The sequence below is a fragment of the Tiliqua scincoides genome, chromosome 1 (assembly GCF_035046505.1).
Source record: "Tiliqua scincoides isolate rTilSci1 chromosome 1, rTilSci1.hap2, whole genome shotgun sequence".
NCBI lineage: Eukaryota > Metazoa > Chordata > Lepidosauria > Squamata > Scincidae > Tiliqua > Tiliqua scincoides.
The window spans coordinates 204642644-204666763 of record NC_089821.1 but is presented as its reverse complement, the minus strand read 5'-3'; the positions used below and the strand labels follow the sequence as shown (position 1 = coordinate 204666763).

At 43.4% G+C, this 24120-nt stretch overlaps 1 protein-coding gene and 1 pseudogene across 8 annotated transcripts in view; both read right to left on the bottom strand.

Annotated features, from left to right (window-relative positions):
• Positions 1 to 24120, bottom strand: part of LAMA2 (laminin subunit alpha 2) — a 485843-nt gene that overhangs the window by 390416 nt on the left and 71307 nt on the right. The gene's annotated exons all lie outside the window — the stretch shown is intronic.
• LOC136638244 (5S ribosomal RNA) lies at positions 22944 to 23063 on the bottom strand (annotated as a pseudogene).

Here is a 24120-nt window from a genome sequence, read left to right as displayed (position 1 = left end):
CAGCCATTTCAGAGCTTTATCAGATAGCAGCATTGTCAGCCTTGACTGATCTGTATTTTAAACTTGAGCCCTTCAGACAAGAACCTAAAAAGGAATCGGTGGTTTCTTTTTTTAATCTGTACAAGCAAGTGACCTATTTTTATTCATAGGAATATACTTAGAATTCATGACCACACACACACGTAACAGACATAAATCAGAAAGGGATGAAATGGTTACGAATGAAAGGGCTGGGGGGGGCTGGGGGAGAGAGGACTACGGCAGTTACAGGTACTGCACTCTGATTTACATCAAAAGAATAAAAATGTGATACTCTGTCACTGAATAGGTGTTTCAGGCCTGCCATCTAATTAATTTGTTGAATATTCGACAGAGGTAGAGCGAGTGAGATAGAAATGCCAGAAAGAGGCATTGGTACAATATTCGTTTCTTTATGTTTAACATCCTACCAGCGGTTCAAACAGCAGCAAATATAAATCCCCAGGTTTAGGAATGCAATCTGTGCTCAGAAAGGAAACAATAATAGAAGCACCCTCAGCCAACCCAACAGAAAGCTAAAATACACTGGAGAACTTGTCAAAAACACGGTTGACCGCCACAAGTGACTGATGCTTGAGATTAAGCTATAGTGCAATTTGGAAATGGAATCCAATAGCTTGAGGTTAAAACATTTTCCCGCTAACCACACAATCTGTTTCATTTTAATAGACATCTAGTAAAAAAAACCCAAAAAAAACCCCCCAAAAACCCACTGCTCTCCTTGGTGACTATTCACTATAAATATATACAATGCAGCTTAGTTCCCAATATTTGAGGAAAGAATCAAGCCAGAATATGCTAGCCTAAGATAACTGGTGTAAAGCAGAAGAAGCATTAAGAGACAAAACAGTATAAATAGTTCCTATGGAATACAAACAGATTTATGAAGACTGCAATCCTCTTACACCACTTACGGAGAGTAAGTGCCATTGAAAAAAGTAGGACTTACAGCCTAGTCCTATGGCGGCTACTGCCTCCAAAATGGTGCCAAAATGGCCACCACTATATCCCACGGGGTCAAGGAGACAGAAAGAGGTCTCCTTGAGGTAATGTCAGTTTCCTTACTCCATGCTGGGCCCAGGCAGCCCCTATGGGTCTACTTCTGTGCTTCCCAAACCTTTTAGCACTGGGACCCACTTTTTAAACGACACTCGGGACCCACCTGTACTGGTTAGCTAAGTTTTGTATCTGTGCTTTATTTATGGCATCAAAATCACAGAATGAAGTCCTACTTGCAAGACAAAAACAGGCAACAGAACAGGAAATGGGCATGACTGATGAGATGAGGAAGGATTGTGAGTGCTTCAAGTGAGAGGAGGGCAGGGGGTATGCAAGGTGTTTAAAGTGCACCACCTCACCTGATAAACCTATTGTGCCCCTTCATTCTGAGGACAAAAATGTTATTTAAAAGATGACAAAATAAGTCCTAATGACAGAACTTCCCCAGAGAACAACTTCAGAAGTAAAAAGCATTTTTTTCACATTAGCTTGCACATGCTAACACTAAATATATTGTCTCGCATTCCATCACATCCTAGTTTTGCTGACTTCTCAAAGGAGAGATATGATATGAACTAGCTGTAATGCCTTCTTGTATCCCAAATTTCTTTCCTACCAGGTAAAGCGATAATAACTACACATGCATAAGTAAGAAGAAAAGACTTCACTCAAATGCATTATTTCAATACTACTGCCAATACTGGCAGCCTCAGGCAAGTTCATGAATGAGCTAGATTTGCACCAGGAATAACAAAGCTTATGCCTGTAATTTCTGCACTACACCAGACTTCACCATCAATACACTTTAATTTTTGAAAGAGAGGTAATATCAAGGTCGGGCTTTCAGATGCATTGGTCTAAATCCATTCCCATAATCAGGGCAGAAACTGGTATTGTGCAATACCCACAGATCTCAATTGTCCATGTGTATGAATACGAGGGTTATGAATACTCTGTATCTGCTCAAATCACAGCCTTAGAAAATAGAAAATGTACAGGATATAGCGTTATATCTCTATTCAGACAAGAACAATTTCACCTCTGGTGTGGATGCTTGTGGGACACACAGGTTTCTCCTCCAACTACTTCTTAAAATAATATGAGAAACAATTTGCAAATACTGAAACTTTTTAAAATCAGATACGGCTTGAATCCTATGCAAAGATTTCTGTATCTGAACAGTACTCAAAAGATGTTGTAGACCTATAAGTACTGGAACACAGCACCTAGAATTCAGCCTGTAGTTTGTAGGTTGTGACAAGCGGTATGTCCCATATCATCCATTCATTACTTTTAGTACTTGGGGCAGCAGCGGAAGTGAAAGAAGGTGACTGGTGCTTGGTTCATCAGGCCACTTTGTCTGGCTTCCTGAAGTTCTCATAGTTAGAGGGCAGAAGATACTTGGGCATCCTACTCATCTTCCTCCTAGTCACGTGTGGCTCTACATTGAAGGCCCAGGATACAACCACCATTTTCTTTGGCTGCCTGTTGCCCCTGCTCAAATAGAGAACTGTAAGCCACTCATGGCCATGAGACATCTGGGGCTTTTCAGGGAAGATCCTGCAACTCTGGTGCCATCCTCCTACTTCAAAACAGTATTGCATATGGTATAGTGCTGGCAACAACTCCATCTTTTATTTCACTATAAATTCAGTATAAATTTGGTCTGAGGATCATCTTGCTCCTATGCAAGGGAGGGAGAACAAAGAGAAAAAGGAGAACCATAGCATATTGTGTGTGCCTCAATAGCAAAACTGCATGCATCACAGCAGGGGATATGACTGGGCAGTTAAGTTTGAAACAAAGTTTCACTCCTACAATCATTTTCAATGCCAATAGTGCATCTATCTGCTGAATGCCATTCCTTCCAGCTCCTGCATATGCCATTGTTTATATAGGGTAGATATGATAAAAGTTCCTTGCAATTAGTCCCTCCATTGACAGCCACCTTCTATCTTGAATTGTGTGTTGGCATCCTTCAGTCTCGGAAGACTATGGTATCATGCTCTGAATAGTGGTTCTGGAACAGTGACCTCTCCAGTGCACGAAGCTTGGGTAAAGTAGATATGGAGCATAGACTGTTACCCATGCAGCAAATCCCTCCTCTCTACGTCGCTGAAATGATCCAATGGAAAGACAGAAGCCAATACGATTGGTTCAAGGGGCTTCGCAGGAGTTGCCAGAACGTGACTGTATTCAGTCATGAACTGCCTCAGGGACTCCGGCTCTGGATTTTGCCTCAAGGTTGACTCCTGAAGCCTTTTCCATAACTGGATGTAGCCACAAGGCAGTGGAGGTTTGGGATCAGAGTTTTCCTTCTCTCAGATGAGTTGCCTTCCCAGGCTAACGAGTCCCATCTACCCGGTGGCTGTTTAGTCTCCTCTTACGACAAGTACAGCCAAACTATCTAGAATTAGAATGCAGAATAACTGAGGCCACTTCATGCTTTGCATCTTTAAGTATACGTTCTAAGGGCACAATCCTAACCAACTTTCCAGCACTGACCTATGGGCAATGCAACTCCGAGGTAAGGGAACAAACAGTCCCTTACCTTGAGGAGACCTCCATGACTGCCCCTCAACTGCAGAATGCAATACATACCCCATTGGCAGAGCAATGTCAGAACTGGAAAGTTGGTTAGGCCTAAGATATTTTAAACACACACCTAAGATGTAAAGTATGGTTGCAACAAACAGCTCATTCCAAACATGTGCATCATATAGGCCAATGCCAACTTGGGAAATAAATAAATAAATAAATAAATAAATAAATAAATAAATAAATAAATAAGTGTCAAGGCTCAATGCTGGCTTCAACTCCTGGTTTACCAAAAACTCTTCCACATTATTCTGAGTTTACCCCAGTTTGCCACCAAGTTCACATTTAAGAACATAAGAACAGCCCCACTGGATCAGGCCATAGGCCCATCTAGTCCAGCTTCCTGTATCTCACAGCGGCCCACCAAATGCCCCAAGGAGCACACCAGATAACAAGAGACCTGCATTCTGGTGCCCTCCCTTGCATTTGTTTGTAAATTGTGCAAACATTATAAGTCAATGGATGTGGTTTTCAAGTCTGTCTTAGCCCTGATTCCTCTGGCTGCAGGAACACTGAGATAATGTTTTGACAGTATATAGCTTTGGCACAGAAATACTTTGATAGTGTATGTGAGGAGGTATATAAATACAGATTCAGCATCTTCCAGAAACTCAGAGATGGCATCATAATAACCAGAGGGATAATGCAGCTGGTGCTAATGCTATTTACATCAATGAAATCTGATTATCCTCCTCATTCTGGCACTGTGTAGAAACAAGCATACTTATTTCTGGTTTTTGTAATCCCTTTAGTAAATATCGTGTGGAGCTTAATAAGACACATGCTTGCTATGTTTCACCTAGTTTAACCTCCTGTTCCTTTAGAAATCCCTGAGAAATAATATAGGAATAAGGAATTTCCTCTTTACATGAATGAGAAGCATCCAAGTCACAGCCCGGTTCACACCATATGCAGCTTTTTACTTGTTCAACATGTACGCATTGCAAGGAAAACACAGATGTGCTGGAGCTTTGTCAGCGAGAGAGGTTTCAGTATGACATGTGGCTCATACGCCCAAGAGCAGCCATTGCTGAATTCAAAAGTGGTATGCCTTCAACTATCCGCTGTGTTCTAAACCAGAGATTTCCAGGAACGGGAACTCGAGTCATGTGACTTGAGTCTGAGTCACAAAAATCAGCATTTTTTCACTGACTTGTGTACACTCAAATTGTGTATGTGGAAGACTTGGAAAAACTCTTGAGTCAAGGGCCCCTGACTTGGCACTCAATCCCCAAGCACGCAGATCCAAGTCTGTTGGTATTGCTTACTGTTTTCGCTGAGTGAAAAACCTTGTGGTGTCATCATTCAAAGCGGGCAAGCAGTAGGGAAGTTTCAGCCAGGAGGCAAGGAAGGGTTAAGATTGGCTTTTGCATTGGGTGGGAGGACAGGAGCGGGCTTTCTTGTCCATCTCTAAAGGAACATTGGGCGATAGTCATTGGGCGAAGGATGGGCAGTCTGGTTTGTTTCTCTGGATGAGGGAGCGCAGGAGGAGGAGCCCAAGTGAATTCTTGTTTTAGGATTGGCTGCAGAAGCCCAGGGGGAAAGGAGGAGGGGAAGCGGGGGGGGGAGGTTCGTAGCTATCACGCTTTCCAATCACATGGCTGCTGTGAGCTGTTGTTACTTGGGAGGAGGAAGCTCCACTGAATGGCTGCAGTGAGACTACTTCTGAGTAGAGCTGCAAAGGATTGTGTCATCCTAGTAAAACTTGCAGCTGCTGCACCTGACCCTCCTCCCTCTTGCTGCTTCAGTCCCTGCTCTCTCGCAGTCGGTCCCACTCTGTCCTACCTTGCTTACAGATGGGATCGGGCAGCAGGGAAGTTTTTAAAGAGAAATCCAACACACACATACAGCCTGGCAGCATCCATTTTTTTCCCCATGGTGGGCTTTTCAAAGGGAACAACTCATGACTCGAGTCTTTTCAAGTCACAAAAACACTCCGGTGCCTTGCAAAGTGCCCCTGTTAGGACTCGTTTTCAACTTGAGTTGCAGGGGACAGAAAATTATGACTCAACTTGAGTCAAGCCATGCAGGATTTGCCCATCCCTGGAGACTTCCAATTCCTTTCCCTTTCACCTCTGTATGTAGCCTGCTCACTTCTTTGAGTCGTTCAATGAGCAAATAATTCTAGTCCTCTTATTGTAGAATCCCTTTGCTCTGATTTTGAAGCACTTTGTAATTTGAACATGTGGGTTAGTCTGCAGAAAGTGGGGTGGGCAGTGGTCCTGCTTCGCAATGGTGATTATGTTTGCAATATTCACCAAGTCCTTTGGGTCAACTGAATGATTCTTTGATTTACTGACGGGGTGAGTGTAGTATTTGGCTATCCTCTTGTGAACTCTTAACATGAGAGTAGATTATTTGGATAACCAAGATGAATGTCTACTAAAAAAACAAATTATTTTTATGCAAGTAATTGAATAAAATGAAAGGTCAGATAAAGTCAAATGAGGAACTGTTTCCTGAAAAAAGAATACTTTGAAAAATAAACAGTTGCTTGAATACACAGGGAAGAACTGCAGTCCTGGCACTTCCGTTACATACGTATAAATTCCACAAATAAATTATAATCATGAACACATAGCAAGGCCATAGCAATCATCACCTCAGAGAAGTCCACTGAGTATTACTGCTACATAATAGCTGTTTATTTTTTTAAAAAAGCCTGCAACTAGAGCTATGTACTATACCAGTGGTTCCCAAACTGTGGGTTGCAATCTGATTTTTAGTGGGTTGTCAAAGGATGATGGAAAGATCAGATAACTAATTGCCTCAAGTCCTGAGGCTATTCAAAAATCAGATGCTATAGCAGCTAATTACTCTGCAAAGAGCTCATCTCCTGCAGTTTGCAGGAGATGTGTAAGTGCAGGTGTAAGTAAGTAAGTATAATTAAGTAAGTGCATGTGTAAGTTGCAGATGTGTAAGTATAGGGTGATAAATGTTTGAGAGTCTTTTTTCAGGTTATTACTCCTTATGAATGAATGAATGAATAAATAAATAAATAATATCTATTTCCAGATCTTTTTTAAAAGTCTGGTAAACCTAGGTGGGTCCCAACAGAGTGTAATTTTAAAAAGTGGGTCCTAGTGCTAAAAAGTTTGGGAAACCACTGCACTAAAATCTTGTTGAGATGAATAGGTGCTTAACATCAGGGATTGGAGAATTGCATTCATTATCTGTAATATCATACTAATGACCAAGGGCCACACTGGAATTACACCACTGAAGCATTACGGAGTTGTATACCAGCAATATGTTGTGACTTATGAGCCATATGCATGTTTCTAAGCCAGGGGTGCCCAAACCCCAGCCCTGGGGCCACTTGTAGCCCACAAGAACTCCCAATCCAGCCCTCAGGGAGCCCCCAGTCTCCAGTGAGCCTCTGGCCCGCTGGAGACTTGCTGGAGCCCGCGCTGGCCTGATGCAACTGCTCTTAGCATGACGGCCAACTGTTTGACCTCTCACGTAAGCTGTGGAACGAAGGCTCCCTCCACTGCTTGCTGTTTCACATCTGAGATGCAGCAGCAGCAGCGAAGGAAAGGCTGGCCTTGCTTTGTGCAAGGCCTTTTATAGGCCTTGAGCTATTGCAATACCTTCATTCATTCATATAAGTGCCATCTCTAATATATTAATTTATGTAAATTTATTCAAATTTAAAATGTAAATTAATTCTTTTTTTCCCCCGGTCTCCGACACAGTATCAGAGAGATGAAGTGGCCCTCCTGCCAAAAAGTTTGGACACCCCTGTTCTAAGCAATAAGAAGCCAATAAGATTTGAGGCTTAGAAGAAAACAAAGGGAGAAATGAAGTATTTCAAGCAGGACCTTGCCCTTCAGGACTTATTAAACAGCCCTTGTCCAATGCATGCTGCTGTCTTGGTACCTTTGGAAACATGTGCATACCTGATTTAGCAAAATGGTTCCTGATCAATTCCAGTAAAGCCAATTAACAGCTTCCCAAATGTCACAGAGAATTCAAATTGCAAATTCATATTTGCAACCACGATTCAGGAAAAGAATGAGCAAAACTCTCCAATGTTACGGCAGCTTTTCCTTGTTATGTTCACATCAGAATAGAATTTATAATACATGGCAGACTAAAGTACATACAAAAAATTCAAGTTTAATGTTTCTCAAGTTATTCAGAACTGCTGTCTATTGTAGCTATAGGTGCTGTCTATCAGAAAAGCTGGAACGTGGTCCTGCAAGAGCCACACAGTTTACTTTTGCAAGAAGAGAGTTTAGAGTTCTTTGAATAAGTTTTTCCCCCATGTGATATTTTGCTTTTCATGAAATCTTTTTAGCATTTGCTCAGCTTTCATTCCCTCTAGTAATCTGCAGTTTTTAGCAGATTTCCTCTATTCCTCTATTTCCTCTATTTAGCAAAATTTCATTTTGCTTTTAATACCCATCCTCACAGAGGATCACACAGCTCGCAGCTTTTCTTCATGTGACACAGCTTTGGAAATAATGAAAGAAAAGTCTTTATTTTTTATTACACATATCGATTGTAAGAAACTAAAGATGCTTGCCAAGTATGTCTTGTTGCTAAAGTGGTGAAAATATTGCCTATAGCAAGCAGTTCAACAGGAAAAGTCAGCCACTCTAGGCTCCACCTGAGCCCACTCATATGTATCAGAAGGGCAAAACTTCCCTAATATGTTCACTGTTTAGAACTGAGGTTGAAAGGTGCATGGAAATGCTCCAAGGCCTTTCTCGGTCTAGATGTAGTTTTGTTTCGGATAATTGTGTCTGTAGCACATGGCAAATTAAATACAATAGAGGAAAAAAGCTTACAACACTATCCTATGGTAGAGCCTCCATTTGCCGGAAGATAACATCCACAAGGTCGCCAGTTCGAGGCCACCGGCACTGTGAACGGCGAGACCTTGAGGCTGCTGACAAGCTGAGCCGAGCTATTTCCATCTGCTCTGAGCGTGGGAGGATGGAGGCCAGGATGGAGGCCAGATCAGAACTGAAACATCTGAATTGTTGTGGCTCTTGAAAGATAGAGCCTTCTTTCAATTGTAAAAATCCCTACGGGGATTTAAATAAGCCTGCCTATGTAAACCCTCCTGGGTCTTCCTGTTATTGCATTAATGATCAGAACTGAGAAATGACTATGTTTGCGCTCAGAGACAGTTGAAACTATTCAGCTGCCTGAAACAGCACATCGCTGTCACCCCCGCAAGCTCTGCCGCATCCTCTTACCTGACTCTTCTTTCCATACGGAATCTTGAATCAAAGCAAGAAATGTGAAGTATAAAGGGATCGGTCACAGAGGGCATTTCTGCCTTTGATTCAAGAGCCTGTGTGGAGAAAAGGGTGATCATACATCTTTCCCATCAGGCTCTTGTCAAGCACCTGGTGGAGATGAGGGATCGGAACGCAACTTTGAGGATGGGACCAAAACAATCACACTCCTTTCTTCCTACATTCCCTGCTTTGATTAAAGAGCCATGTGGTGGAAGAGCCTCAATAAAGAGGCTGGTTTCATCTGTAGCAGTAGAGAGGGGAGGAGACAGAAGGCATCTGTTTGTGGACCCTCCACTTGGGCCCCAATCCACCAACCAATGCAAATGGGTTCATTCCTGTCATGGATGGGCCAGCCATGTTTCTGCACTTCCTCACTCTATACACTTTTCAGTCCAAACCCTTCTGCTGTTTAAACTTCTCTAATCACAGTTCAGTGTTATCTATGGTAGAACTACATCGTGAATTTAGCAGGGCAAATATGCAACTGGAATGCACAGCCTGTAGTCTTTGGATCAGAATTAGAAACGTACAGCACAAGCCTAGGTATGTCTACTCAGTAAGCCCCACTGAGTTCAGTGGGACTTACTCCTCGGAAAGTATGTATAGAACTGCAGCCTTAAAAAGAGATTCAATTATTTTGTAAAACAGAGATACTCTCATTTAGTACTCAGCATTTTCTATGGTCATGTCAGGCATACGGTGCAACCAGAAGTTGTGTCCGAAAACCAGTCATCATGTCATCTGTCCCCTTCCGGAATGGCTCTGATTTGGAGCCAACCATGTGCAAGGGGACCAGGAAGGTCCAACACATGACCCACCACCAGTGGCTTGTGACCCACACTTTGGGAAACACTGGACTAAGGGGTCTCCAAACGCTGGCCCAGGGACCAGATGCGGTCCTCAACAATCTGGCCCGTGGTAAGCCTCTGGTTCCCTCCAACTGAATGTGACCAGAGGTATTCCTGAGGGAAGGGGAGGTCATGCGCCTCTCCTCAGAATGTCTTCTAAAGTACTAAAAACATAATTTCCTTGTTTTCCTGAAAAACCAATTGAAGTGACACTTTCGGGCCATGTGAAGACTTTAGGCTTTCTGAGGCTTTCTAATGTACTTATTTAAGTTTTATATTTAAAGTTTATTTATTTATTTTTCCAGCCCTCGACACCATGCCAAATATTTGATGTGACCCTCCGGCCTAAAAGTTTAGAGACTCCTGGACTATCTCATAACTCAGCATCCTAAGAATCCCATTATTGCTTCCACTTTACCTAGCTTTTCCTAAACTCATCCTGGGCAAATCTAAAATTTGGAAGCAGGGCAACATGGCTGTTAACTGAGAACAAAATAATTGGATTAGTTTTATGAGTGTTGCATTCTACAGTGAATGCAGAACTATTAGAAAAACCTAACCAAAACGAACTTCCTTTATTGAGACCAGTTGCACTGAATCCAAATGTAGGACTGAACCATCAACCACTCCATCAATTTCTTATCTTAATTTATTTATATAGCACAATGAATTTAATAGTGATAGAAGAAATAAATGCCAAAAAAAAGTCTTTGGAGCTGTTGCTCAGTCAGTGTCTGCATAAGTTCTTTCCTGTGTGTGGGTTTTATCTCTCAGTAGTCAGAGCCAAAGGAAAAAAAGAAATCCACACATGCTGAGGAGAAACAAAGTCTCCTAACTGAACTGCTGGAGCACTGCCACTCACATATCTGGAATCTTCCTGCTGCCAGATTTGAATAGAAATTACTGGGAAGAATGTTAACAAGCAGCACAATCCAAAGCATACTTATTCAAAAAGTATGTCCCACTGAGTTCAACTCAACTTATTCTCAATTGAACTGACTCACATATTAATGTGCACAGGACTGAAGCCTTCATGGCTATACGGACATCATGTTTTCTGCTGAAAACACAACTCTATGACTAAGTGTCAGGCTTCTATAATGTACCTAAGTAGTCAGTGTGTGCACTGGCTCCTCCAAGGAAGTTCTGGTTGCAGCATACCTTGCTTACATATGCTTACATATGCTTATATATGCTACAGCCGCTACTTGAAACCTATGCTGCAAGGAAATAGCACACTATTTTTAGGTGATTTCATTACAGAAGAACAAAAGAAGTGAGGTGAGTATCCGGGTGCCCCTGACCTGTGGAAGGAGCTCAGGGCCCAATCCTAAACAGTGCACGCTGGCTCACCGCCGGTGCGCATTGTTGCAAATGTGCCATAAAGCACATTTAAGCCCTTAGCACCGGCTGAGCACCGAAGCTAGCCCTGCCTCAGCCGGTGCTGAGCTAGTACCAATGGAACACCAGTGCTCCACCACTCTGTGGTCGCCCAAACTGCTGAGTGGCGGAGAGGTAGGTGGGGGCATGGGGGGAGGTGGGGAGGAGGCATTCTGGGGCAGGAGAGCCGGGGAGAGGGAGAGGGCAGGAAGAGGGCATGTCAGGGAAGGAAGAGAGGTGGGAGGGAGGTTGGACTAGTGGAGCTCAACTCCAGCAAAACCTGAGTTCCATGTTGGGCTGTGGTGCCCAACATGGAGGCCCAAAGGCTGCTGCAGAATTGAGTAGCCCCATTGCAGGGCTACTTCCCTTACCCAGGGGAAGGGGTCAAAAATCCCCTTCCCCCAAGGAGCCTCCGGCAGCTGCCCTCTTGTGCATAGGATACCACATCAGTCGTTTCAGTGCCGCGGCAATCCTGGTGCAACGGGCAGCTCAGGATGCCAGATGCAAGGGAGGGCACCAGGATGCAGGTCTCTTGTTATCTGGTGTGCTCCCTGGGGCATTTGGTGGGCCGCTGTGAGATACAGGAAGCTGGATTAGATGGGCCTATGGCCTGATCCAGTGGGGCTGTTCTTATGTTCTTATTGGGCTGTCAGTCTGTTCTGGAAGGGGCAGCACTCCTTCTGAAGCAAAAGGGTCATAGATTGTGGGTGCTCCTAACTTGGCATTGCTCCTAGAAGTACAGGTGCAGTCATAGCCAGGAACCTCTTTATAATCTTTGACTTGTTTGCCAGTCACAATCCTTCCTGGGCAAGGCTGATCTGATCACTATCACCCATGCCTTGGTCACAACTCGAATAGGCTACTGATGGGCTCTGCATGGGGATGCCCTTGAAAAACACTGAGCAATTATTACTTTTGCAAAATGCAACTGATAGGGTTTTGTTGAAGGTGCCTGGCATGGAATATGTTACTACCATCTTGTTCACTTGTAAAAGGTTTCCAAAGATATCAGAACTGTGATTTCTGAAAATCAAATGTGATTTACAGAAAATATAGTTATGTACTAGAAGACTAAAAGGGAGTCTACATAACTCCAATATTTTAACCCATTTTTGCCCAGCCCACAGGTGCACACATTTGATATATGCAATGTTGGGCAGAAATGGCTGAAAAGGAATCTGCAGAGAAGCTGAAAAAACATAGGCCATTAGGCTGGGGTCTGTCCCAACCAGGGAAACTGGTAGATAGCATTATTAAAATCAGAATTGTTAAATATAAACCAACTAGACTTTCTGAGGAAGCAGGAAAATATAAATTATATTTGAGTGCATTGCAGAAGCTACTGCCAACTAGTGTTCTATAGTTTAAATCCAGTTCTAACTTATGTGTGCAACCCTGGATTCCTCAGACAGAGTAGGAGTTTCCTTACAGTCATTCACACCACTACAGATGCCTCTATCACTTTGACTGGAAGCAGGACACAGATTTTGTCTTGATTCTTTTGGCTAAATGGTATCATGGTCTGACTACTCAGGTCAAAAACAATATGCTCAAAAGCTTATGTGCTGCTTCCACTATGGAGACATCATTCCTGGTGCGAATACATTCCACAGGATTAGTTCAATTTTAATTACATATTCAAATTGCAATTGCCTAAAACAGATTTGAAAATTAAACTGTTTAGGACAGTACAAGCAAGATCCAGCAGAAATGCAAATGTAGTTTAATGCAGAACATTTAACATCTGCATACATGCATTTTAGTTCGAGAAATTAGAAAGTATTAAAAAGTGAAATTTCTCATACCACAAACAAAATTCAAACTGCTAATTGGCAATGGCTTATCTGTCTTGTCAGTTTCAGAGCCTGATTCTAATATTTGCACATACTTAACAGAAGCCAGCAGTGTCTCTATCTTTCTACTTATTTTGTAAACTGTATTCTTGCATATCTACATATATGCATTTCACATAAGCACAAGTATAAAATGCCCTGCAGCCCTTAGATTATCATTTCATGAACTGTCTCAAAATATCCATGAATGGGCTTAAATTGAAAATTGCTTTGCGCATATTGGAGTTACACACCAACCAGCTACATCAAATGACAGAAAATTAGCTAGAGTAGAGCAGACAGTTGCTTTTGTTAGTTTTTACTTTGAATAAAAATAGAAATACAATTTATTAATATGGGAATTCACCTGAAATGCATAGCTAATATACAGCTGATGGAATGCTGGGGCAATGCCAGCAGCCCGTGTGCTGCCCTGGTCACAGCTGTCGCAAAAGTGCCATAAGGCTCTTCGCTGCTGGCGAGCAATGAGCAGCACCGGCAGAGAGGCCAGCCCCAGTCGGCACTGGGGCTCCACGCTGGTGGGATGCTGAAGAAGAGTATAGGCAGCAATAAGTGTCCCTGCCAGGTGGCAAGGAGGCGTTTTGGGGTGGGAAAGACAGAGTAAGGCGGTGAAGGGTAAAAATGGGCAGGGGAAGCGCAGGCTGGAGGGAGGTTCAAGGCCTGGGAAGCGACTGAGGACAGCAGCAGCAGCTGCCACCACTTCCTATCCCTCCTTGCGAGCGGCAAAGCCTGACATGGCTCTCCTTGGTTCTGTGCCAGTGAAATAGCTGGCGCAGCTCTGAGTAGACTTCAGGGCTGCTGTAGGTCTACATGGGGTTCTACATGGGGAACATTAGTTCCCTTATCCCTGGGTGTTTCTCTGGCCCTGCAGGATACAGCAGCGATAGTTTTGGCATGATTGTACTATGCGGCGCCAGACAAGCATAGGATTGGGCCCTCACACTGTTAAACAACTCACCAAGAGCCCAATCCTGTGGTACGTGCTGCGCCTCCGCAGTGCAGACCACAGTCGCAAACGTGCCATAAGGCACATTTGTGGGGCTTGCTGCCGGGCTCCCACTGGAGGTGGCTCAGCTCTGGCCGGCGCTGAGTCACCGCCTGGTGGGCGCCCACGTTCCGCAGCTCGGCGGTGCCTGCGACTGCCAGGCTGCGGAACAGGGAATGGGGTGGGGATGGGGGCATTCCAGGGGGTGGGGGAGCCAGCGTGACGTGGGAAGGGGGCAGGGAAGCTAGCGTGACGTGGGGAGGAGGGGCATGCCAGAGGCCTGCCCGGGGGCGGGCAGGAGGAAGATCCGTGGAACTCTGCTTCACAGGATCCTAGGCGCTTGTGGAGGCTGTGTGCCTTACACAGGCGCCTTTACTTTAGCGGTGCCCTTCGGGCACTGCTAAAGAGAGCAGCCCCATTGTGGGGCTGCCTCCCTTACCCGGGGGAATGGGACGAACATCCCCAACTCCCGAGGTGCCTCCTGCGGTAGCACGGGAGACGCTGGATTCGGCGGCAGCCGTCGTGGTGCCGCCGAGCGGGGGCTCCCCGGGCAGCTCAGGATTGGGCTGCCCCTTAGGATTGGGCATCAAGTGAACAAATTTAGTGCAATCCTTTGTGAGTTTTCTCTGAAGTAAGGTCCACTGAATTCAATGGGGCTTATTTCATAGAAAGTGATTAAGCCTGATGCAATCCTATACATACTTGCCTGAGAGTAAGCCTCACTGAATATAATGAGACATGCAGTCCAATCCTATGCATGTCTACTCAGACATAAGTTCCATTTTAGTCAATGGGACTTACTCTCAGGTAAGTGTGCATAAGATCACAGCCTTTCCTCCTAGCAAACTCACATAGGACTGCAATGACAGTTTCTAATTCAGTTGAAAACATTTTTCTTAAAATCAGTAGCCTAAGTCACAGCAAAAAAATTACGAAGTGGCAAAATATATTTCAATAATTTCCAATTCGATTTTGTAAACTGTAAATTAGTAATAGTATGTTATAGTACATTAGAACTTTAATACTAATGTACTATTAATAGTACATTAATAGTAATATTTTCCATTTTCTATTGCCAACCGTAACTTTTGACAGAATATGGGTCTTCCAATGCAGTTTATTTCACTGCATTCTGCATTAAATTACCTTTCCAATGATATATAACATTATGGTATTCATACATACCAAGCTTTTCACAATTTTGGCAACTAGTGTCAAGTTTGTCCCCCCCCCCCAAAGCTTGTTGTCCAATGCAATTGCTACTCCCTGCACCCCTTAGCTATCCCACTGCACAAGACCATCAAGTTCTTTAGCTCAAAAACATATAGGCTAGAAAACATCTCAACCTCGTAACAGTAAACTAGCCCCATTCCAAATGTAATGCTGCTATATTTAAGATAACCCTGAAGGATTTCTAAGCTATTGGTCAACAGTACTGAACTTCGTGGAGAATTCTATCAAGCAAAGCAAGATTCCATTCACGGAATGGTGTGTAAATCAACCGCACAATCAACTGCTACAATTATTTTGAACCTACTGAATATTGTTCAGAAATACAGTGCTACGGTAATCATGTTTCACTCATAGTTTACGAAACAGTATTGGTAGCTGAGAGCCAAATCCTATTCTTCCTCCCTGCTGGGACAGCTGCACCAAAAATGGCCATGCTATATCCAGCAGGGATAGGGCAGGGGAGGGGAGATCGAATACTTCAGAGGCAAAAGCTGCCTCTGTAAGCTGCTCATTTCACAATGAGGTTCCTCTGACCTGCATTAGTGATTTTGCTAGTTTTAAGTCCAAGGAGAGCAAAGGGGTGGAGAGGCTGCAGGACAGGGGGATAGGATCCGGTATATGCCATTTTCGCTGGATCCACCTCCACCTACCGACTCCCCACCCCTTTACATTTTCCCCTTTCCCAGTTTTGTCCCCTTCCTGCCACTGTACTGCCATCCCCCATACCTCTCCCATTGCCTTACCTGCTCTAACAGGTAGCAGGAGAACTAACTTTTGCTACTGGTACAGACTGCTTTATGGCAATCAGCGCCATTGAAAGAGATGCCCACATAGAATTGGGCCATAAATGATGGAAACTTTAACTTCGCATTTTTGACCGTGATGCAATGTTTTTGTTTTTTTTTAAAAAAAGAATGGTTTGCTGGCCAAACAGTGGAAAATGTTCCTCTAATTTTCCATTTCAGCATATATTCTTCTAATATGCTTTCGTGATTCATACAAAAGGTAAATATTTTTGCCTTCTCCCTTAAGGCTCATGTCGTGTGGTTTTTGTTGTTGTTGCTGCAATAAGCAGCCACTGTGAAGGATTCTCAGATAAAGGTTATTTGCTAACAGAACATGTAGAAATCTTCAAAATCACATCTCATAAACTTGAGTATATACCTTTCAGATACTATGCCCATAGCAAAATGAATAAATTTAGATAATTAAGGTGGCCTGGGAAAATGAAGAGGCACTCCAAAAATTACTTTCTTCTTCTATGAAGTATTGCATCTAGAAGGACGACATCTATGTTGAATTTCTTTCAAAAAGCCATTTCTTTTTTGTATGACTAATTATTAAAAATGCTGTAGTTGTAAGTATCTCACTTGGTTTTATTAATTTTTAAATTAACTTTGTAAGGGATTTATGTAATGTTAATTTCCCCTATATGAGTTCAATTAAGATACAAGACGGAATAAGGACCATCTCTTTTTCAAGTTAGTCAAGAAAATGTGTGACTGAGACATAAAATAAGGGTATATTTACTCTGCCAGCCGCATCTTACTAATGGATCACTTGGGAGTTTGCAAGCTGTCTCTCTGGCTAACCTATTCTATTCTATTTTTATGAGCATTTACAATATAAATACAATATGCTATATCCCTTCCAATCCCCTTAGTTATATTCCTTATTCCCCATAGTAAAGAGTTGAGAAGGATGTATGGGAGAAACTGTGAGTTATATTTTGAAGGGATGGGTAACAGGATGAGAGGAGATTGATTCATTTCTGTTTCAGAGAAATGCTTTTGGAGCTTGTAAAAGCCCATTCTAATGAATGGTAAGCTTTCAAAGTCTCCAAGTGTGTTGGGGCAAGGAGGGTCATTTTTCTGCTTTTTGATAGGCTCAGAAAAATGATCTGAGTTTTTTGGGGTTTGGGGAAGAAGTTGGATCACTTCCCAGTTAATCCAAGATAAGGTAAGGAGAGCATACCTATTTCTATAATTAACTTTTCTTGGTTAGTACCTATTGTTTTTCATTTCTCTAGCTGGGAAAAAAACATGATGATGTAGGACTCAAGTATTTGAAACTCATCTGTTCATTGCAGTGGTGTAGCTAAGTCATTAGACACCAGGAGCCCATAAATCACTGTCACTCCCATATAACAAAATTAATTTGTCAGCAGGTAAAGCACCTGCCAGGAAGGAGACCAAACTCAGACGCCAGTCAGAATGGGAGCCCAGGTCTACCTGCCCAGAAGAGGGCTCCAGAGGGCAGTGGGTGGTCTACCCACCTGGTTGACCTGGGCTCTGGAGTTGAGGTAGTGCTCATGCCCCCCCCAACACAAACACTGGATCCACCCCTCATGTCACCCCCCCCACAGTGTCACCTTACTAACACCTTATTGGTTCTATGCTGTGTCATAATAACATCTCATTGACTCTTCGAACAATCAGTCTCATTCATTTGTTCTGAGTTAAAGTAACTGTACTTTTTGTTACATAAGACAGTTGCATTTTTGTGTTCTGGTTTTTTTACCATAACGTTTGATAGAATGGAGAAATTTCACTCTGGTTTGTTTTCTTATATTCTGCTGTAAATTACGTGTCGAATGGTATATAACATGATGGTATTCCTAACAACTGAAATTTTAGCGATATGGGTCACATGTGGTATCACTCCCCTGAGGATGACACCTGGGATGGACCAGCCCCTTGCCCCCTCGTAGCTACGCCACTTCAGTGTAAAGTTGAATGAGAGCAAGTAAAGCCTGTGGCTGGGATCAGGCCATAGAATATATTTTTGCATCCCAAATTTCCCAGATGTAATCCTTGACATCACCAGGTAGGACTGGGAAAGACCTCTGTCTGAAATCTTCATGTGTCACTGAGAGTCAGTGTTGACAATCCTTAGCTCGAAAACCAATGGTCTGAAGCTTCTTGTGCTTCTAACACCTAAAACAAATATGTCCATAAGAATTGCAACGTGGTCATATACCTTTCTGTTCATGAACATTCAAAAACTTTTATGTACACTGATGATTTGCATTACACCATGGGGTTATCAAGACCGACTGATGCGACTCTGTATGAGATTTACATATCTCTGCTTACATAATCTTACTTGTTGGGTTGAGGCATCAGCAACAATTTTAGAAACTTTTGTTCAGATATGGAAATAATTACTATTCCCATTTAAAATAAAGGAAGAATTTCAATAATAATTCTTCATATGCTTCAGTGGAGTCGTAGTTTAGGCATCCAACTGTTTGCAGTTAGCACAATAAAAATGCATAATGTCTTATACAGGTAATGCCATCTGATTTTGTGGTAACAGTTACACTGTTCTATGCAAAAGCAGACACACTTTACTGTCCTTTATTACATCCTTGAGATTACGAATATCTGTATTTTTCATTGCATTCCAGTCAACAAAATGTTAAAGAATTCTCAAGTGGGTTATGTTCTTCCTGTACTATCACCTAGTCCACAATTGTTTAATGATGCATTTCCCAGTGCTTCATGGTCATGTAGAATTTCAATGAATCAGTTGAAATGTGATAGCCCAATTGTTATTTTTGACACCTGTATCTGAGCTGATGTTTGTTTACAGCAGTGATTTTCAACCTTTTTCACCTCACGGTACACTGGCAAGGCACTAAAATGGTCAAGGCACACCATCTGCTTTTTGACAATTAACAAGGCACATGCTTTGACAATTAACAAGGCACATGCAATTAGCAATTGACATGCTGTCAATGGGGACTAACATCCCCCAATGGTCCTATTGATAAATGACCCTCTCCCAAATTCCTGCGGCACACCTGGGGACCATTCGCGGCACACCAGTGTGCCACGGCACAGTGGTTGAAAATGGCTGCTCTACAGGGACCTTGATCATAACAAAACCATACATGGATTCACTGTATAAATACAATGAGTCTATCAACCAGTTGATGAACTGATCCAAGTTGTTTGCCTTCACTTAAATACTGATCTAGGATTGGGTATGAAACTTCTGGATGCACTTCTCCTGAATGATCAGCTTTGATGTCTTGGTTGTGCTCTTTGACGGGCACTGCTTGTGGATGTTCAAGTGAAATAAGATTGTCTTGCTTTTGACAATTTCAGCTAACGTACCAGCTGGAAAAGCCACACCTAGCCATGGTAATTTATGCCCTAGCCTCAAGTAAGTGCCAGACAACTGCAGAATTGTACTGTACGTGGGGCTGCATTTACAGAGCACCCAGAAACATCAAGAAGACAGAAAGCAGTTGTGATACTATCTGCTCAGACCGGCCATTCAAAGCATATTCTGGTTTTTGTTACAACTACGGTAGTTATTAGTTCATTCCCAGGCTCAGTTCAAGGTGCTTGTTTTAACTTTTAATTATTTTAATGCCTTGGAACACGGAAACCTTAAGCCATTTCTGCCCAACACTGATACACACATCAGGGATCAAATGTGTACACCTGTGGGATGGACTGCCTTTTTCGGTATATAACATCTCATTTAGCATCAGAGGTCCTGTTCCAAGTCCCTCTGCTGAATAACAGTACAATCCTGAGCTGCCCGGGGCGCAGGGCTATGGTGGCACCAAAAATGGTTGCCACTGCATCCTGTGCACTTTGGGTAGACATCAGCGGCTCCTTGGGAGAAGGGGACTTTCATCCCCTTCCTCCAAGTAAACAGACTAGCCCCGCAATGGGGCTACTCAATTCACTGCCAACCAAAAAGTCAACAGTGAATCAAGTGCCTCCTTGTCAGGTGGTGAACCCGACACGGAGGCTTTAGATTCAGTGGAGTGTTGCTCAACTGGTTCCGCCTCCCTCCCCACTCCCTCCCCAGTACGCCTCCTCCCCACCCTCTACCCGCTTCCCGCCTCCCTGTAACACCTCCTCCCCGCCCTCCGCTTACCTTCCCCCTCCCAGGAATGCCACCTCCCCACCTCCCCCCACACCTCCACTTACCTTTCTGCTGCTCCGCGGTCCGTGTGATCACCGAGTGGTGGAGCTTGGGTGCCCGCCTGGCAGTAGCCAAGCACCAGCCAGTGTTGGGCTACCATTGGTGCTCGCCTGGCTGTAAGCCCCCCAAACGTGCCTTATGGCACGTTTGCAACAGAGCGCACAGGCGGTGACCTGGTGCACCGAGCTCAGGATTGGGCATTCATCAAGAAGTCCACTAGGTGCTCAGCTTTTCAACAGTGGCTTCAGTTTTAGTTTATTCCACAAAAAGATCTGTCCAGCCCCGAAGTTACATATCTTCAGGTACCAAGTCAAAACCTGGCTCCTATGAAAGGTGTAGGGGCTTTTCTGATGCTCTCTCACTTGGATTTCTTTATCTTTGCTGAATTTATGAGGTGTTTTTTTTAACTGCTCCTTTTACTTTTTAAAAAATCTATTCCATTGTTGCTTTATTTCGCTGGATGTAGTTTTTCATGTAATTGTGTCTGAAGGTGTTTTAAGTTGTTCTGCATTTATTAGCAGTCTTGAGTTTGTTTTTAACAAAAATAAGGTGTGATACAATTTTTAAATAAATAAATAAATAAATAAATAAATAAATAAATAGCTGCTGCAGTAGCTTTCAGCAAATGAAAATGTGTAGGGTCAATTCACATTATCATTTCTGTATGTAGTAGTAATAGGAAAAGGCACATGATACACAGGCCAAATTCAGCTCTTGGCATTCTAATGCCAGTTAACATTAATGTGGGTTTTGCACTGGCATGCCAAAGTGGCATCCAGAGATGAATTCAGCCTATGGCAGTGATTCCACACAATCAGCTTCGTGTAGCCTGAAGCAGATTGATGTCAGGACAGCTTAAGCTTTAGACCATGGCTGCCACACATTGTGAAGCTTGTGTGAACTGGCCCTCAAAAGGTTGAGAAGGCATGTGCCATCAGGTGCTTAGAGCTACTCTGCATCCCCCCCCCCGCCAACCAGCCAAAAATAATGTAGCCCTTCACTAGCAAGGGAAAATGCCGCTACACCCCTTGCAACCCCTTGAATTGATTTCTGTGTCCCAGTGCCCATGGTGTTTAGTTTAGTTTAAAACAACTCACTCTTCCATAGCCCTGAATGCTTAGCCAGGACAGGCTAGTTTTAGGGCATCAGGTACACCAACATCACAGAATATGCTAGGCGCAAACAAAGGAACTGACAGTCTAATCCTATCCTCTGCTGCAGGTGTTCTCAAACTAGGGTGTCATAATGCCGCAGCCTGAGGGCCCTGGCCTCTGCCCCCTTAAGGGGTGGGGGCAGGGGGGAGGCAACTAAGGGGGGCACAGGGACCGGCATGTACTTACCAGTCCCTGCAGCAGCCTCCTGGGGTGCGGGGAGCTCTGCACGACCCTCCGCAGGGCTGCCCAGCCTTCAGAAAGTGAAAGGGCAGCAATCGCCCTCCACTCCTGGCTTTGTGAGGCACAGTGAGATCGCTCCGCTTTCGCTTTCTAAGCTTCGGGGATCCTGCAAATGGTCATGCAGGGCTCCCCACATCTTCAGGAGGCTGCAGCAGGGACTGGCAAGTACATGCCAGTCCCTGCAGCCCCCTTAGCAACGCGATCCTGGGGATCGTGTTGCTGCTTCCCCCCAGCCCCCGCAAGGATTTACTACAGCTCAAACTCTCTCAGAAAGTTTGAGAACTACTGCTATACTTCATTATTGTGTGCAGCCACATCAACAGGGGGCTATTCTGCATGATATATGGGGAGGGGGAGCGATACCAAAGTATGAAACCTTTACCCCCATGTAGGCCTGCAGGCCATTGGGGATCTCTTCAAACCTACTCCAATTGTGGAACTTGCATAAGTGTGAGGAGAGCTAGGTGGCATTTGAGGGTAGAGTTATGCAATCTAGCAAATGCAAATGCTGTGGGATCCACCCCCTTCCTCCCTGACACACACCCCAATTCCTCCCCTAAAATGCCCCATTCCTCCCCTTCCCACCCCTGCCACCGTCTTGCCAATACCAGCAGAGAGTCCTGCTGAGTCCAGTGCACGTATGGAGCTCACTGGCTGTTTCTGCCAGTAGTGCCATCGCTTGGCCTTTTGCATCAGTGGATTGTGCTATAAAGGTGTTTGAAAATGGTGTTATTTATTTTACTCAGAAGTAAGCCCATTGTGTTCAGTAAGACTTCGGCTGTAAATCTATCTTACTGGAAACGCCTCTAGATTAGCATTTCACAACATCTGTCTTCTGCTGTACCACTTCACATGGTCCACCTATTTGAAGTACCACTCAAAGTGACTGTTAAATGACATCATTGTTGGTTACTTCTGGGTTGGGAGACCAGATAAAAAGCGACAAACACCAATAAGAGGCTCAGGAGGGATAAGAAGGTTTTTTCAAACATGAAAAAGCATGCTTTGGAGCTCCGCCCACTGAACCAAGCCTCCTACCACTGTTTGTTGTGTCATGTTCCTGGTCTTGCTGCTGAACGGCAGAGGTTCAGGGGTCCCACAAGTATCACCAGACATCACCTCAAGTATCACTACTGGAACCATTACCACTTGTTGAGAAATACTGCTCTAGATGCGATGCATATTTTAATACAGCATGAATGTGTGGTATCAGTGAATGCATTTCACATTTTTGACTTAGCTAAAATCTCATTTGTTTCATTTCCTTTTTAATGTGACTACATAATTAATTAAGCTCTTTTTTTTATACAACTGAATAAATATGATCCTAGAGGAGCAACTGAAAGTCAAAGTCAAGTGTTCTCAGAATGTGTATGGTTGGCTGGCAACTTTCAGTCTCGAAAGACTATGATATAAGCCTATTGCACCCGGTATTCCCATGTGGTCTCCCATCCAAGTACTAACCAGGCCTGACCCTGCTTAGCTTCCGAGATCAGACGAGATCGGGCATGTGCAGGGTAATAGTTGCTGCTGAATCTGCTTAATACTTGTATTTGAATTTTTTTTTTTTTAAATGAAAATGCTACTATTCCAAGTTGCCTGATCTAAAAGCCAAAGTCAGCTGTCGTGACCTTTCTGCCTTTGGCAGAGCAGAGTTATGTTTAATTATATATTATGTTGTAATATCTAGTAAATGGGTAATGTGATCAGAGGTGCTTGAGAAACATTACCCTATCTTGGACATTATAATGTATGAGTCTTCTGAAACAATTCTTCTATAATATAAGCAATACAGGCTGCAATCCTAACCACACTTTTCTGAGAGTAAGACCCATTGAACAAAATAGGATTTACTTCTGAGTAGACCTGGTTAGGATTGCACCCACAGTATTGTAACTATGGGGATTTAGGAACCATGTCAAAGTGATGTTTTACTACAAATAATGTTTGCTTGAGTTGCTGTTTTCTGAAGCAGAAACCTATGTACCAGAATATAAAATAGCACAAACAGGTGCAGCAATTTTCATGGAGCTGGGATTTCAATCTAAACATGTGCCCCTTAGAATCCACACATTCGTGCTGGTCATGTTATATCATAGGTTTGCTTATAGCTCTGTGAAATCAATACAGGAACTATCAGTATCTTTTACCAAGAGGACATCATAAGTGAAATTCCTCAAGTCTTTACCAAGCCTTTACTCAGGAAAGACATCCACTGATACTTACACAAGCCAAGGCTCACTTGCAGCCTTTGGTCTCTGTAGAATATGATGATATCCAGTTTACGATGTCTTCAAAACCTGAGAGGGAGTAGCAGGCATGGTAACAGTGGAAGATACTTCCTAGCATTAAATCTGCTGCTGCTAATCAAAGAGGAATTTTTCTATAACAAGTATTTCAAATGGGGTTGTTTGGTTCCTATTCCTATCACACTGTATGATTGGTTAAATCATACATTGCTACATGTGCATATGAAAAGCCAGGATGCAGACTGGAAGTTAAACCTGGAAGATCCAGGTTCAAATCCCCCTTCAGCCACAAAGTTTCCTGGGTCACCTTGGGCAAATCACAGTCTCTCAGCCTCACCTACCT